Genomic DNA, 13,116 nt, shown 5'->3' with positions numbered 1-13,116 from the left:
GGGTCCAATCATCACATGGTTTTCACAGTATACAGATGGGGTAAGGATGAGTTACTAGGGTGAGTTTCATGTCTCTAGGACCATCCTAGCCAGAGATATTGGTGCTGCCTGAAAATGCACCCCCCCTAACTCCGCCTGTGGGGGTCCAATCATCACATGGTTTTCACAGTATACAGATGGGGTAAGGATGAGTTACCAGGGTGAGTTTCATGTCCCTACGACCATCCTAGCCAGAGATATTGGTGCTGCCTGAAAATGCACCCCCCCCTAACTCCGCCTGTGGGGGTCCAATCATCACATGGTTTTCACAGTATACAGATGGGGTAAGGATGAGTTACCAGGGTGAGTTTCATGTCTCTACGACCATCCTAGCCAGAGATATTGGTGCTGCCTGAAAATGCACCCCCCCCTAACTCCGCCTGTGGGGGTCCAATCATCACATGGTTTTCACAGTATACATAGGGGGTAAGGATGAGTTACCAGGGTGAGTTTCATGTCTCTAGGACCATCCTAGCCAGAGATATTGGTGCTGCCTGAAAATGCACCCCCCCCTAACTCCGCCTGTGGGGGTCCAATCATCACATGGTTTTCACAGTATATATAGGGGGTAAGGATGAGTTACCAGGGTGAGTTTCATGTCCCTACGACCATCCTAGCCAGAGATATTGGTGCTGCCTGAAAATGCACCCCCCCCCTAACTCCGCCTGTGGGGGTCCAATCATCACATGGTTTTCACAGTATACATAGGGGGTAAGGATGAGTTACTAGGGTGAGTTTCATGTCTCTAGGACCATCCTAGCCAGAGATATTGGTGCTGCCTGAAAATGCACCCCCCCCTAACTCCGCCTGTGGAGGTACAATCATCACATGGTTTTCACAGTATACAGATGGGGTAAGGATGAGTTACTAGGGTGAGTTTCATGTCTCTAGGACCATCCTAGCCAGAGATATTGGTGCTGCCTGAAAATGCACCCCCCCCTAACTCCGCCTGTGGGGGTACAATCATCACATGGTTTTCACAGTATACAGATGGGGTAAGGATGAGTTACCAGGGTGAGTTTCATGTCTCTACGACCATCCTAGCCAGAGATATTGGTGCTGCCTGAAAATGCACCCCCCCCCTAACTCCGCCTGTGGGGGTCCAATCATCACATGGTTTTCACAGTATACATAGGGGGTAAGGATGAGTTACCAGGGTGAGTTTCATGTCTCTAGGACCATCCTAGCCAGAGATATTGGTGCTGCCTGAAAATGCACCCCCCCCTAACTCCGCCTGTGGGGGTCCAATCATCACATGGTTTTCACAGTATACAGATGGGGTAAGGATGAGTTACCAGGGTGAGTTTCATGTCTCTACGACCATCCTAGCCAGAGATATTGGTGCTGCCTGAAAATGCACCCCCCCCTAACTCCGCCTGTGGAGGTCCAATCATCACATGGTTTTCACAGTATACAGATGGGGTAAGGATGAGTTACTAGGGTGAGTTTCATGTCTCTAGGACCATCCTAGCCAGAGATATTGGTGCTGCCTGAAAATGCACCCCCCCCCTAACTCCGCCTGTGGGGGTCCAATCATCACATGGTTTTCACAGTATACATAGGGGGTAAGGATGAGTTACTAGGGTGAGTTTCATGTCTCTACGACCATCCTAGCCAGAGATAGCTAGGGGATGCATTTTCCGGCAGGTGGGCTGTTGGTGCTGCCTGAAAATGCACCCCCCCCTAACTCCGCCTGTGGAGGTCCAATCATCACATGGTTTTCACAGTATACAGATGGGGTAAGGATGAGTTACTAGGGTGAGTTTCATGTCTCTAGGACCATCCTAGCCAGAGATATTGGTGCTGCCTGAAAATGCACCCCCCCCTAACTCCGCCTGTGGGGGTCCAATCATCACATGGTTTTCACAGTATACAGATGGGGTAAGGATGAGTTACCAGGGTGAGTTTCATGTCTCTACGACCATCCTAGCCAGAGATATTGGTGCTGCCTGAAAATGCACCCCCCCCTAACTCCGCCTGTGGAGGTCCAATCATCACATGGTTTTCACAGTATACAGATGGGGTAAGGATGAGTTACTAGGGTGAGTTTCATGTCTCTAGGACCATCCTAGCCAGAGATATTGGTGCTGCCTGAAAATGCACCCCCCCCTAACTCCGCCTGTGGGGGTCCAATCATCACATGGTTTTCACAGTATACATAGGGGGTAAGGATGAGTTACCAGGGTGAGTTTCATGTCTCTAGGACCATCCTAGCCAGAGATATTGGTGCTGCCTGAAAATGCACCCCCCCCTAACTCCGCCTGTGGAGGTCCAATCATCACATGGTTTTCACAGTATACAGATGGGGTAAGGATGAGTTACTAGGGTGAGTTTCATGTCTCTAGGACCATCCTAGCCAGAGATATTGGTGCTGCCTGAAAATGCACCCCCCCCTAACTCCGCCTGTGGGGGTACAATCATCACATGGTTTTCACAGTATACAGATGGGGTAAGGATGAGTTACCAGGGTGAGTTTCATGTCTCTACGACCATCCTAGCCAGAGATATTGGTGCTGCCTGAAAATGCACCCCCCCCTAACTCCGCCTGTGGGGGTCCAATCATCACATGGTTTTCACAGTATACATAGGGGGTAAGGATGAGTTACCAGGGTGAGTTTCATGTCTCTAGGACCATCCTAGCCAGAGATATTGGTGCTGCCTGAAAATGCACCCCCCCCTAACTCCGCCTGTGGGGGTCCAATCATCACATGGTTTTCACAGTATACAGATGGGGTAAGGATGAGTTACCAGGGTGAGTTTCATGTCTCTACGACCATCCTAGCCAGAGATATTGGTGCTGCCTGAAAATGCACCCCCCCCTAACTCCGCCTGTGGGGGTCCAATCATCACATGGTTTTCACAGTATACAGATGGGGTAAGGATGAGTTACTAGGGTGAGTTTCATGTCTCTAGGACCATCCTAGCCAGAGATATTGGTGCTGCCTGAAAATGCACCCCCCCTAACTCCGCCTGTGGGGGTCCAATCATCACATGGTTTTCACAGTATACAGATGGGGTAAGGATGAGTTACCAGGGTGAGTTTCATGTCCCTACGACCATCCTAGCCAGAGATATTGGTGCTGCCTGAAAATGCACCCCCCCCTAACTCCGCCTGTGGGGGTCCAATCATCACATGGTTTTCACAGTATACAGATGGGGTAAGGATGAGTTACCAGGGTGAGTTTCATGTCTCTACGACCATCCTAGCCAGAGATATTGGTGCTGCCTGAAAATGCACCCCCCCCTAACTCCGCCTGTGGGGGTCCAATCATCACATGGTTTTCACAGTATACATAGGGGGTAAGGATGAGTTACCAGGGTGAGTTTCATGTCTCTAGGACCATCCTAGCCAGAGATATTGGTGCTGCCTGAAAATGCACCCCCCCCTAACTCCGCCTGTGGGGGTCCAATCATCACATGGTTTTCACAGTATATATAGGGGGTAAGGATGAGTTACCAGGGTGAGTTTCATGTCCCTACGACCATCCTAGCCAGAGATATTGGTGCTGCCTGAAAATGCACCCCCCCCCTAACTCCGCCTGTGGGGGTCCAATCATCACATGGTTTTCACAGTATACATAGGGGGTAAGGATGAGTTACTAGGGTGAGTTTCATGTCTCTAGGACCATCCTAGCCAGAGATATTGGTGCTGCCTGAAAATGCACCCCCCCCTAACTCCGCCTGTGGAGGTACAATCATCACATGGTTTTCACAGTATACAGATGGGGTAAGGATGAGTTACTAGGGTGAGTTTCATGTCTCTAGGACCATCCTAGCCAGAGATATTGGTGCTGCCTGAAAATGCACCCCCCCCTAACTCCGCCTGTGGGGGTACAATCATCACATGGTTTTCACAGTATACAGATGGGGTAAGGATGAGTTACCAGGGTGAGTTTCATGTCTCTACGACCATCCTAGCCAGAGATATTGGTGCTGCCTGAAAATGCACCCCCCCCCTAACTCCGCCTGTGGGGGTCCAATCATCACATGGTTTTCACAGTATACATAGGGGGTAAGGATGAGTTACCAGGGTGAGTTTCATGTCTCTAGGACCATCCTAGCCAGAGATATTGGTGCTGCCTGAAAATGCACCCCCCCCCTAACTCCGCCTGTGGGGGTCCAATCATCACATGGTTTTCACAGTATACAGATGGGGTAAGGATGAGTTACCAGGGTGAGTTTCATGTCTCTACGACCATCCTAGCCAGAGATATTGGTGCTGCCTGAAAATGCACCCCCCCCTAACTCCGCCTGTGGAGGTCCAATCATCACATGGTTTTCACAGTATACAGATGGGGTAAGGATGAGTTACTAGGGTGAGTTTCATGTCTCTAGGACCATCCTAGCCAGAGATATTGGTGCTGCCTGAAAATGCACCCCCCCCTAACTCCGCCTGTGGGGGTCCAATCATCACATGGTTTTCACAGTATACATAGGGGGTAAGGATGAGTTACCAGGGTGAGTTTCATGTCTCTAGGACCATCCTAGCCAGAGATATTGGTGCTGCCTGAAAATGCACCCCCCCCTAACTCCGCCTGTGGGGGTCCAATCATCACATGGTTTTCACAGTATACAGATGGGGTAAGGATGAGTTACCAGGGTGAGTTTCATGTCTCTACGACCATCCTAGCCAGAGATATTGGTGCTGCCTGAAAATGCACCCCCCCCTAACTCCGCCTGTGGGGGTCCAATCATCACATGGTTTTCACAGTATACAGATGGGGTAAGGATGAGTTACTAGGGTGAGTTTCATGTCTCTAGGACCATCCTAGCCAGAGATATTGGTGCTGCCTGAAAATGCACCCCCCCTAACTCCGCCTGTGGGGGTCCAATCATCACATGGTTTTCACAGTATACAGATGGGGTAAGGATGAGTTACCAGGGTGAGTTTCATGTCCCTACGACCATCCTAGCCAGAGATATTGGTGCTGCCTGAAAATGCACCCCCCCCTAACTCCGCCTGTGGGGGTCCAATCATCACATGGTTTTCACAGTATACAGATGGGGTAAGGATGAGTTACCAGGGTGAGTTTCATGTCTCTACGACCATCCTAGCCAGAGATATTGGTGCTGCCTGAAAATGCACCCCCCCCTAACTCCGCCTGTGGGGGTCCAATCATCACATGGTTTTCACAGTATACATAGGGGGTAAGGATGAGTTACCAGGGTGAGTTTCATGTCTCTAGGACCATCCTAGCCAGAGATATTGGTGCTGCCTGAAAATGCACCCCCCCCTAACTCCGCCTGTGGGGGTCCAATCATCACATGGTTTTCACAGTATATATAGGGGGTAAGGATGAGTTACCAGGGTGAGTTTCATGTCCCTACGACCATCCTAGCCAGAGATATTGGTGCTGCCTGAAAATGCACCCCCCCCCTAACTCCGCCTGTGGGGGTCCAATCATCACATGGTTTTCACAGTATACATAGGGGGTAAGGATGAGTTACTAGGGTGAGTTTCATGTCTCTAGGACCATCCTAGCCAGAGATATTGGTGCTGCCTGAAAATGCACCCCCCCCTAACTCCGCCTGTGGAGGTACAATCATCACATGGTTTTCACAGTATACAGATGGGGTAAGGATGAGTTACTAGGGTGAGTTTCATGTCTCTAGGACCATCCTAGCCAGAGATATTGGTGCTGCCTGAAAATGCACCCCCCCCTAACTCCGCCTGTGGGGGTACAATCATCACATGGTTTTCACAGTATACAGATGGGGTAAGGATGAGTTACCAGGGTGAGTTTCATGTCTCTACGACCATCCTAGCCAGAGATATTGGTGCTGCCTGAAAATGCACCCCCCCCCTAACTCCGCCTGTGGGGGTCCAATCATCACATGGTTTTCACAGTATACATAGGGGGTAAGGATGAGTTACCAGGGTGAGTTTCATGTCTCTAGGACCATCCTAGCCAGAGATATTGGTGCTGCCTGAAAATGCACCCCCCCCTAACTCCGCCTGTGGGGGTCCAATCATCACATGGTTTTCACAGTATACAGATGGGGTAAGGATGAGTTACCAGGGTGAGTTTCATGTCTCTACGACCATCCTAGCCAGAGATATTGGTGCTGCCTGAAAATGCACCCCCCCCTAACTCCGCCTGTGGAGGTCCAATCATCACATGGTTTTCACAGTATACAGATGGGGTAAGGATGAGTTACTAGGGTGAGTTTCATGTCTCTAGGACCATCCTAGCCAGAGATATTGGTGCTGCCTGAAAATGCACCCCCCCCTAACTCCGCCTGTGGGGGTACAATCATCACATGGTTTTCACAGTATACAGATGGGGTAAGGATGAGTTACCAGGGTGAGTTTCATGTCTCTACGACCATCCTAGCCAGAGATATTGGTGCTGCCTGAAAATGCACCCCCCCCTAACTCCGCCTGTGGGGGTCCAATCATCACATGGTTTTCACAGTATACATAGGGGGTAAGGATGAGTTACCAGGGTGAGTTTCATGTCTCTAGGACCATCCTAGCCAGAGATATTGGTGCTGCCTGAAAATGCACCCCCCCCTAACTCCGCCTGTGGGGGTCCAATCATCACATGGTTTTCACAGTATACAGATGGGGTAAGGATGAGTTACCAGGGTGAGTTTCATGTCTCTACGACCATCCTAGCCAGAGATATTGGTGCTGCCTGAAAATGCACCCCCCCCTAACTCCGCCTGTGGGGGTCCAATCATCACATGGTTTTCACAGTATACAGATGGGGTAAGGATGAGTTACTAGGGTGAGTTTCATGTCTCTAGGACCATCCTAGCCAGAGATATTGGTGCTGCCTGAAAATGCACCCCCCCTAACTCCGCCTGTGGGGGTCCAATCATCACATGGTTTTCACAGTATACAGATGGGGTAAGGATGAGTTACCAGGGTGAGTTTCATGTCCCTACGACCATCCTAGCCAGAGATATTGGTGCTGCCTGAAAATGCACCCCCCCCTAACTCCGCCTGTGGGGGTCCAATCATCACATGGTTTTCACAGTATACAGATGGGGTAAGGATGAGTTACCAGGGTGAGTTTCATGTCTCTACGACCATCCTAGCCAGAGATATTGGTGCTGCCTGAAAATGCACCCCCCCCTAACTCCGCCTGTGGGGGTCCAATCATCACATGGTTTTCACAGTATACATAGGGGGTAAGGATGAGTTACCAGGGTGAGTTTCATGTCTCTAGGACCATCCTAGCCAGAGATATTGGTGCTGCCTGAAAATGCACCCCCCCCTAACTCCGCCTGTGGGGGTCCAATCATCACATGGTTTTCACAGTATATATAGGGGGTAAGGATGAGTTACCAGGGTGAGTTTCATGTCCCTACGACCATCCTAGCCAGAGATATTGGTGCTGCCTGAAAATGCACCCCCCCCCTAACTCCGCCTGTGGGGGTCCAATCATCACATGGTTTTCACAGTATACATAGGGGGTAAGGATGAGTTACTAGGGTGAGTTTCATGTCTCTAGGACCATCCTAGCCAGAGATATTGGTGCTGCCTGAAAATGCACCCCCCCCTAACTCCGCCTGTGGAGGTACAATCATCACATGGTTTTCACAGTATACAGATGGGGTAAGGATGAGTTACTAGGGTGAGTTTCATGTCTCTAGGACCATCCTAGCCAGAGATATTGGTGCTGCCTGAAAATGCACCCCCCCCTAACTCCGCCTGTGGGGGTACAATCATCACATGGTTTTCACAGTATACAGATGGGGTAAGGATGAGTTACCAGGGTGAGTTTCATGTCTCTACGACCATCCTAGCCAGAGATATTGGTGCTGCCTGAAAATGCACCCCCCCCCTAACTCCGCCTGTGGGGGTCCAATCATCACATGGTTTTCACAGTATACATAGGGGGTAAGGATGAGTTACCAGGGTGAGTTTCATGTCTCTAGGACCATCCTAGCCAGAGATATTGGTGCTGCCTGAAAATGCACCCCCCCCCTAACTCCGCCTGTGGGGGTCCAATCATCACATGGTTTTCACAGTATACAGATGGGGTAAGGATGAGTTACCAGGGTGAGTTTCATGTCTCTACGACCATCCTAGCCAGAGATATTGGTGCTGCCTGAAAATGCACCCCCCCCTAACTCCGCCTGTGGAGGTCCAATCATCACATGGTTTTCACAGTATACAGATGGGGTAAGGATGAGTTACTAGGGTGAGTTTCATGTCTCTAGGACCATCCTAGCCAGAGATATTGGTGCTGCCTGAAAATGCACCCCCCCCTAACTCCGCCTGTGGGGGTCCAATCATCACATGGTTTTCACAGTATACATAGGGGGTAAGGATGAGTTACCAGGGTGAGTTTCATGTCTCTAGGACCATCCTAGCCAGAGATATTGGTGCTGCCTGAAAATGCACCCCCCCCTAACTCCGCCTGTGGGGGTCCAATCATCACATGGTTTTCACAGTATACAGATGGGGTAAGGATGAGTTACCAGGGTGAGTTTCATGTCTCTACGACCATCCTAGCCAGAGATATTGGTGCTGCCTGAAAATGCACCCCCCCCTAACTCCGCCTGTGGGGGTCCAATCATCACATGGTTTTCACAGTATACAGATGGGGTAAGGATGAGTTACTAGGGTGAGTTTCATGTCTCTAGGACCATCCTAGCCAGAGATATTGGTGCTGCCTGAAAATGCACCCCCCCTAACTCCGCCTGTGGGGGTCCAATCATCACATGGTTTTCACAGTATACAGATGGGGTAAGGATGAGTTACCAGGGTGAGTTTCATGTCCCTACGACCATCCTAGCCAGAGATATTGGTGCTGCCTGAAAATGCACCCCCCCCTAACTCCGCCTGTGGGGGTCCAATCATCACATGGTTTTCACAGTATACAGATGGGGTAAGGATGAGTTACCAGGGTGAGTTTCATGTCTCTACGACCATCCTAGCCAGAGATATTGGTGCTGCCTGAAAATGCACCCCCCCCTAACTCCGCCTGTGGGGGTCCAATCATCACATGGTTTTCACAGTATACATAGGGGGTAAGGATGAGTTACCAGGGTGAGTTTCATGTCTCTAGGACCATCCTAGCCAGAGATATTGGTGCTGCCTGAAAATGCACCCCCCCCTAACTCCGCCTGTGGGGGTCCAATCATCACATGGTTTTCACAGTATATATAGGGGGTAAGGATGAGTTACCAGGGTGAGTTTCATGTCCCTACGACCATCCTAGCCAGAGATATTGGTGCTGCCTGAAAATGCACCCCCCCCCTAACTCCGCCTGTGGGGGTCCAATCATCACATGGTTTTCACAGTATACATAGGGGGTAAGGATGAGTTACTAGGGTGAGTTTCATGTCTCTAGGACCATCCTAGCCAGAGATATTGGTGCTGCCTGAAAATGCACCCCCCCCTAACTCCGCCTGTGGAGGTACAATCATCACATGGTTTTCACAGTATACAGATGGGGTAAGGATGAGTTACCAGGGTGAGTTTCATGTCTCTAGGACCATCCTAGCCAGAGATATTGGTGCTGCCTGAAAATGCACCCCCCCCTAACTCCGCCTGTGGGGGTCCAATCATCACATGGTTTTCACAGTATACAGATGGGGTAAGGATGAGTTACCAGGGTGAGTTTCATGTCTCTACGACCATCCTAGCCAGAGATATTGGTGCTGCCTGAAAATGCACCCCCCCCTAACTCCGCCTGTGGAGGTCCAATCATCACATGGTTTTCACAGTATACAGATGGGGTAAGGATGAGTTACTAGGGTGAGTTTCATGTCTCTAGGACCATCCTAGCCAGAGATATTGGTGCTGCCTGAAAATGCACCCCCCCCTAACTCCGCCTGTGGGGGTACAATCATCACATGGTTTTCACAGTATACAGATGGGGTAAGGATGAGTTACCAGGGTGAGTTTCATGTCTCTACGACCATCCTAGCCAGAGATATTGGTGCTGCCTGAAAATGCACCCCCCCCCTAACTCCGCCTGTGGGGGTCCAATCATCACATGGTTTTCACAGTATACATAGGGGGTAAGGATGAGTTACCAGGGTGAGTTTCATGTCTCTAGGACCATCCTAGCCAGAGATATTGGTGCTGCCTGAAAATGCACCCCCCCCTAACTCCGCCTGTGGGGGTCCAATCATCACATGGTTTTCACAGTATACAGATGGGGTAAGGATGAGTTACCAGGGTGAGTTTCATGTCTCTACGACCATCCTAGCCAGAGATATTGGTGCTGCCTGAAAATGCACCCCCCCCTAACTCCGCCTGTGGAGGTCCAATCATCACATGGTTTTCACAGTATACAGATGGGGTAAGGATGAGTTACTAGGGTGAGTTTCATGTCTCTAGGACCATCCTAGCCAGAGATAGATAGATGTTCAGGCAGCTGGAATCAACTCTTCACTGAAAATGCACCCCCACCATAACTCCATCTCCGGTATTTCGGGTACTTTTGGTAAAGTTATTTGTGAATGTTCAGTTTGAAAATTCTTAAAATCAAAACAACGATAAGTATCAGATGCATTCATTTATTAATGTATTCATCCATCCACCCATGAGCTTCTTACAGTTAAAGAAAATGTCATATTTTTAAAATACATGTATTGGATCCCGTCGAGTGAAGCAGCAAACATTCGTTCTCCTTGATGTCTCTAAAAAAGTACATATTGAGGCTTACTTTGGTGTATATATTCTTTAATACAATACTTCAATACATTTTCGGGACAGCAAATATTCCTATATTAAATGGTTATTGTTTTCGCCTTATCTGAATGGTGGCGAAATCATTAAAGGCTCACAATTAATCCATCCATTAATATATCCAAAGTAAACACAACTTGGATTATTTCACCTTGTTGTGTACTTTTTTATGCCGAAAGAGGCGATGTACCCACCTGAATGACGACGAAATCATTAAAGGCAATGGCGGCGAAATCATTAAAGAATCACAATTAATCCATCCATTAATATATCCAAAGTAAAGACAACTTGGATTATTCACCTTGTTATGTACATTTTTATGCCGAAAGAGGCGATTTTAGCCGAGTTTAGCTACTTTTCGAGACGGGTGATGCAACCGAGTGACGTAAGCGCGCTCCCGACAGGGGGTGCATTTTACGGCGGGGGTGCAGAATTCGGCACAACACCGGCCTTCACGGTAGACTGAGTGTGTTGTTAGCTGGATAGCAGAGTCTGGGATGTTGTCCGAAAGCCAGGTTTCCGTGTAAATAAGAGCACAGCATTCTCTCAGTTCACGTTGGGATGTAGTCCTGGTTCTCAGCTCATCCAGCTTGTTGTCGAGTGTGCGCAAGTTAGCTAGCAGCAGGCTAGGTAGTGGTGGTTGTGTAGCTCTAGCATTTAGCCTAGCATGTAGCCCTGCTGTCTTGTTGTTGTTGTTTTGTGGTTAGTTGGCTCTCGTTGTAGCAGAAAGTTGAAGTCCGTCAGACTAGAAGTGACCTCTCAGTGAGCTTTTCCGATGTCCAGAAGTGCATCTCTGTTATATCTCAGTGTTGCGTGCAAAAACTTTGCATTTAGGATGCAAATTAGTACTACAAACCCCGTTTCCATATGAGTTGGGAAATTGTGTTAGATGTAAATATAAACGGAATACAATGATTTGCAAATCCTTTTCAAGCCATATTCAGTTGAATATGCTACAAAGACAACATATTTGATGTTCAAACTGATAAACATTTTTTTTTTTGCAAATAATCATTAACTTTAGAATTTGATGCCAGCAACACGTGACAAAGAAGTTGGGAAAGGTGGCAATAAATACTGATTAAGTTGAGGAATGCTCATCAAACACTTATTTGGAACATCCCACAGGTGTGCAGGCTAATTGGGAACAGGTAGGTGCCATGATTGGCTATAAAAGCAGCTTCCATGAAATGTTAGGTAATTCACAAACAAGGATGGGGCGAGGGTCACCAATTTGTAAGCAAATTGTCGAACAGTTTTAGAACAACATTTCTCAATGAGCTATTGCAAGGAATTTAGGGATTTTACCATCTACGGTCCGTAAAATCATCAAAAGGTTCAGAGAATCTGGAGAAATCACTGCATGTAGGCGATGATATTATGGACCTTTGAGCCCTCAGGCGGTACTGCATCAAAAACCGACATCAGTGTGTAAAGGATATCACCACATGGGCTCAGGAACACTTCATAAAACCACTGTCAGTAACTAGTTGGTTGCTACATCTGTAAGTGCAAGATAAAGTTAAGTTAAAGTTAAGTTAAAAAGTTAAAGTAGCAATGATTGTCACACACACACTAGATGTGGTGAAATTTGTCCTCTGCATTTGACCCACCCCCTTGATCACCCCCTGGGAAGTGAGGGGAGCAGTGGGCAGCAGCGATGCTGCGCCCGGGAATCATTTATGGTGATTTAACCCCCAATTCCGACCCTTGATGCTGAGCGCCAAGCAGGGAGGCAATGGGCCCCATTTTTTTTATAGTCTTTGGTACGACTCGGCCGGGGTTTGAACTCACAACCTAACGATCTCAGTGCGGACACTCTAACCACTAGCCCACTGACTCTACTTTGCAAAGCAAAACCCATTTATCAACAACACCAAGGAATGCCGCCGGCGTCGCTGGGCCCGAGCTCATCTAAGATGGACTGATGCAAAGTGGAAAAGTGTTCTGTGGTCTGACGAGTCCACATTTCAAATTATATTTGGAAACAGACAACGTGGTGTCCTCCAGAACAAAGAGGAAAATAACCATCCGAATTGTTATTGGCGCAAAGTTGAAAATCCAGCATCTGTGATGGTATGGGGGTGTATTAGTGCCCAAGGCATGGGTAACTTACACATGTGTGATGGTATGGGGGTGTATTAGTGTCCAAGGCATGGGTAACTTACACATCTGTGATGGTATGGGGGTGTATTAGTGCCCAAGGCATGGGTAACTTACACATGTGTGATGGTATGGGGGTGTATTAGTGTCCAAGGCATGGGTAACTTACACATCTGTGATGGTATGGGGGTGTATTAGTGCCCAAGGCATGGGTAACTTACACATGTGTGATGGTATGGGGGTGTATTAGTGTCCAATGCATGGGTAACTTACACATGTGTGATGGTATGGGGGTGTATTAGTGCCCAAGGCATGGGTAA

General features: G+C 48.6%; 2 protein-coding genes and 1 long non-coding RNA gene across 6 annotated transcripts in view; 1 reads left to right on the top strand and 2 right to left on the bottom strand.

Moving 5' to 3' along the window:
- The window catches only part of LOC133546787 (gastrula zinc finger protein XlCGF57.1-like), a 297,001-nt gene that overhangs the window by 193,006 nt on the left and 90,879 nt on the right, over positions 1–13,116 (bottom strand). The window lies entirely within an intron of this gene.
- Positions 1–13,116, top strand: part of LOC133546790 (zinc finger protein 391-like) — a 277,556-nt gene that overhangs the window by 257,866 nt on the left and 6,574 nt on the right. The gene's annotated exons all lie outside the window — the stretch shown is intronic.
- On the bottom strand, positions 10,508–11,137 carry LOC133546803 (uncharacterized). Its single transcript, XR_009805271.1, has 2 exons — positions 10,888–11,137; positions 10,508–10,644 (listed from the first exon to the last, which is right to left on the bottom strand). It is a non-coding gene; the product is annotated as an uncharacterized LOC133546803 (long non-coding RNA).

Source organism: Nerophis ophidion, unplaced genomic scaffold (assembly GCF_033978795.1).
Source record: "Nerophis ophidion isolate RoL-2023_Sa unplaced genomic scaffold, RoL_Noph_v1.0 HiC_scaffold_43, whole genome shotgun sequence".
NCBI lineage: Eukaryota > Metazoa > Chordata > Actinopteri > Syngnathiformes > Syngnathidae > Nerophis > Nerophis ophidion.
This window is presented reverse-complemented; position numbering and strand designations above follow the sequence as displayed.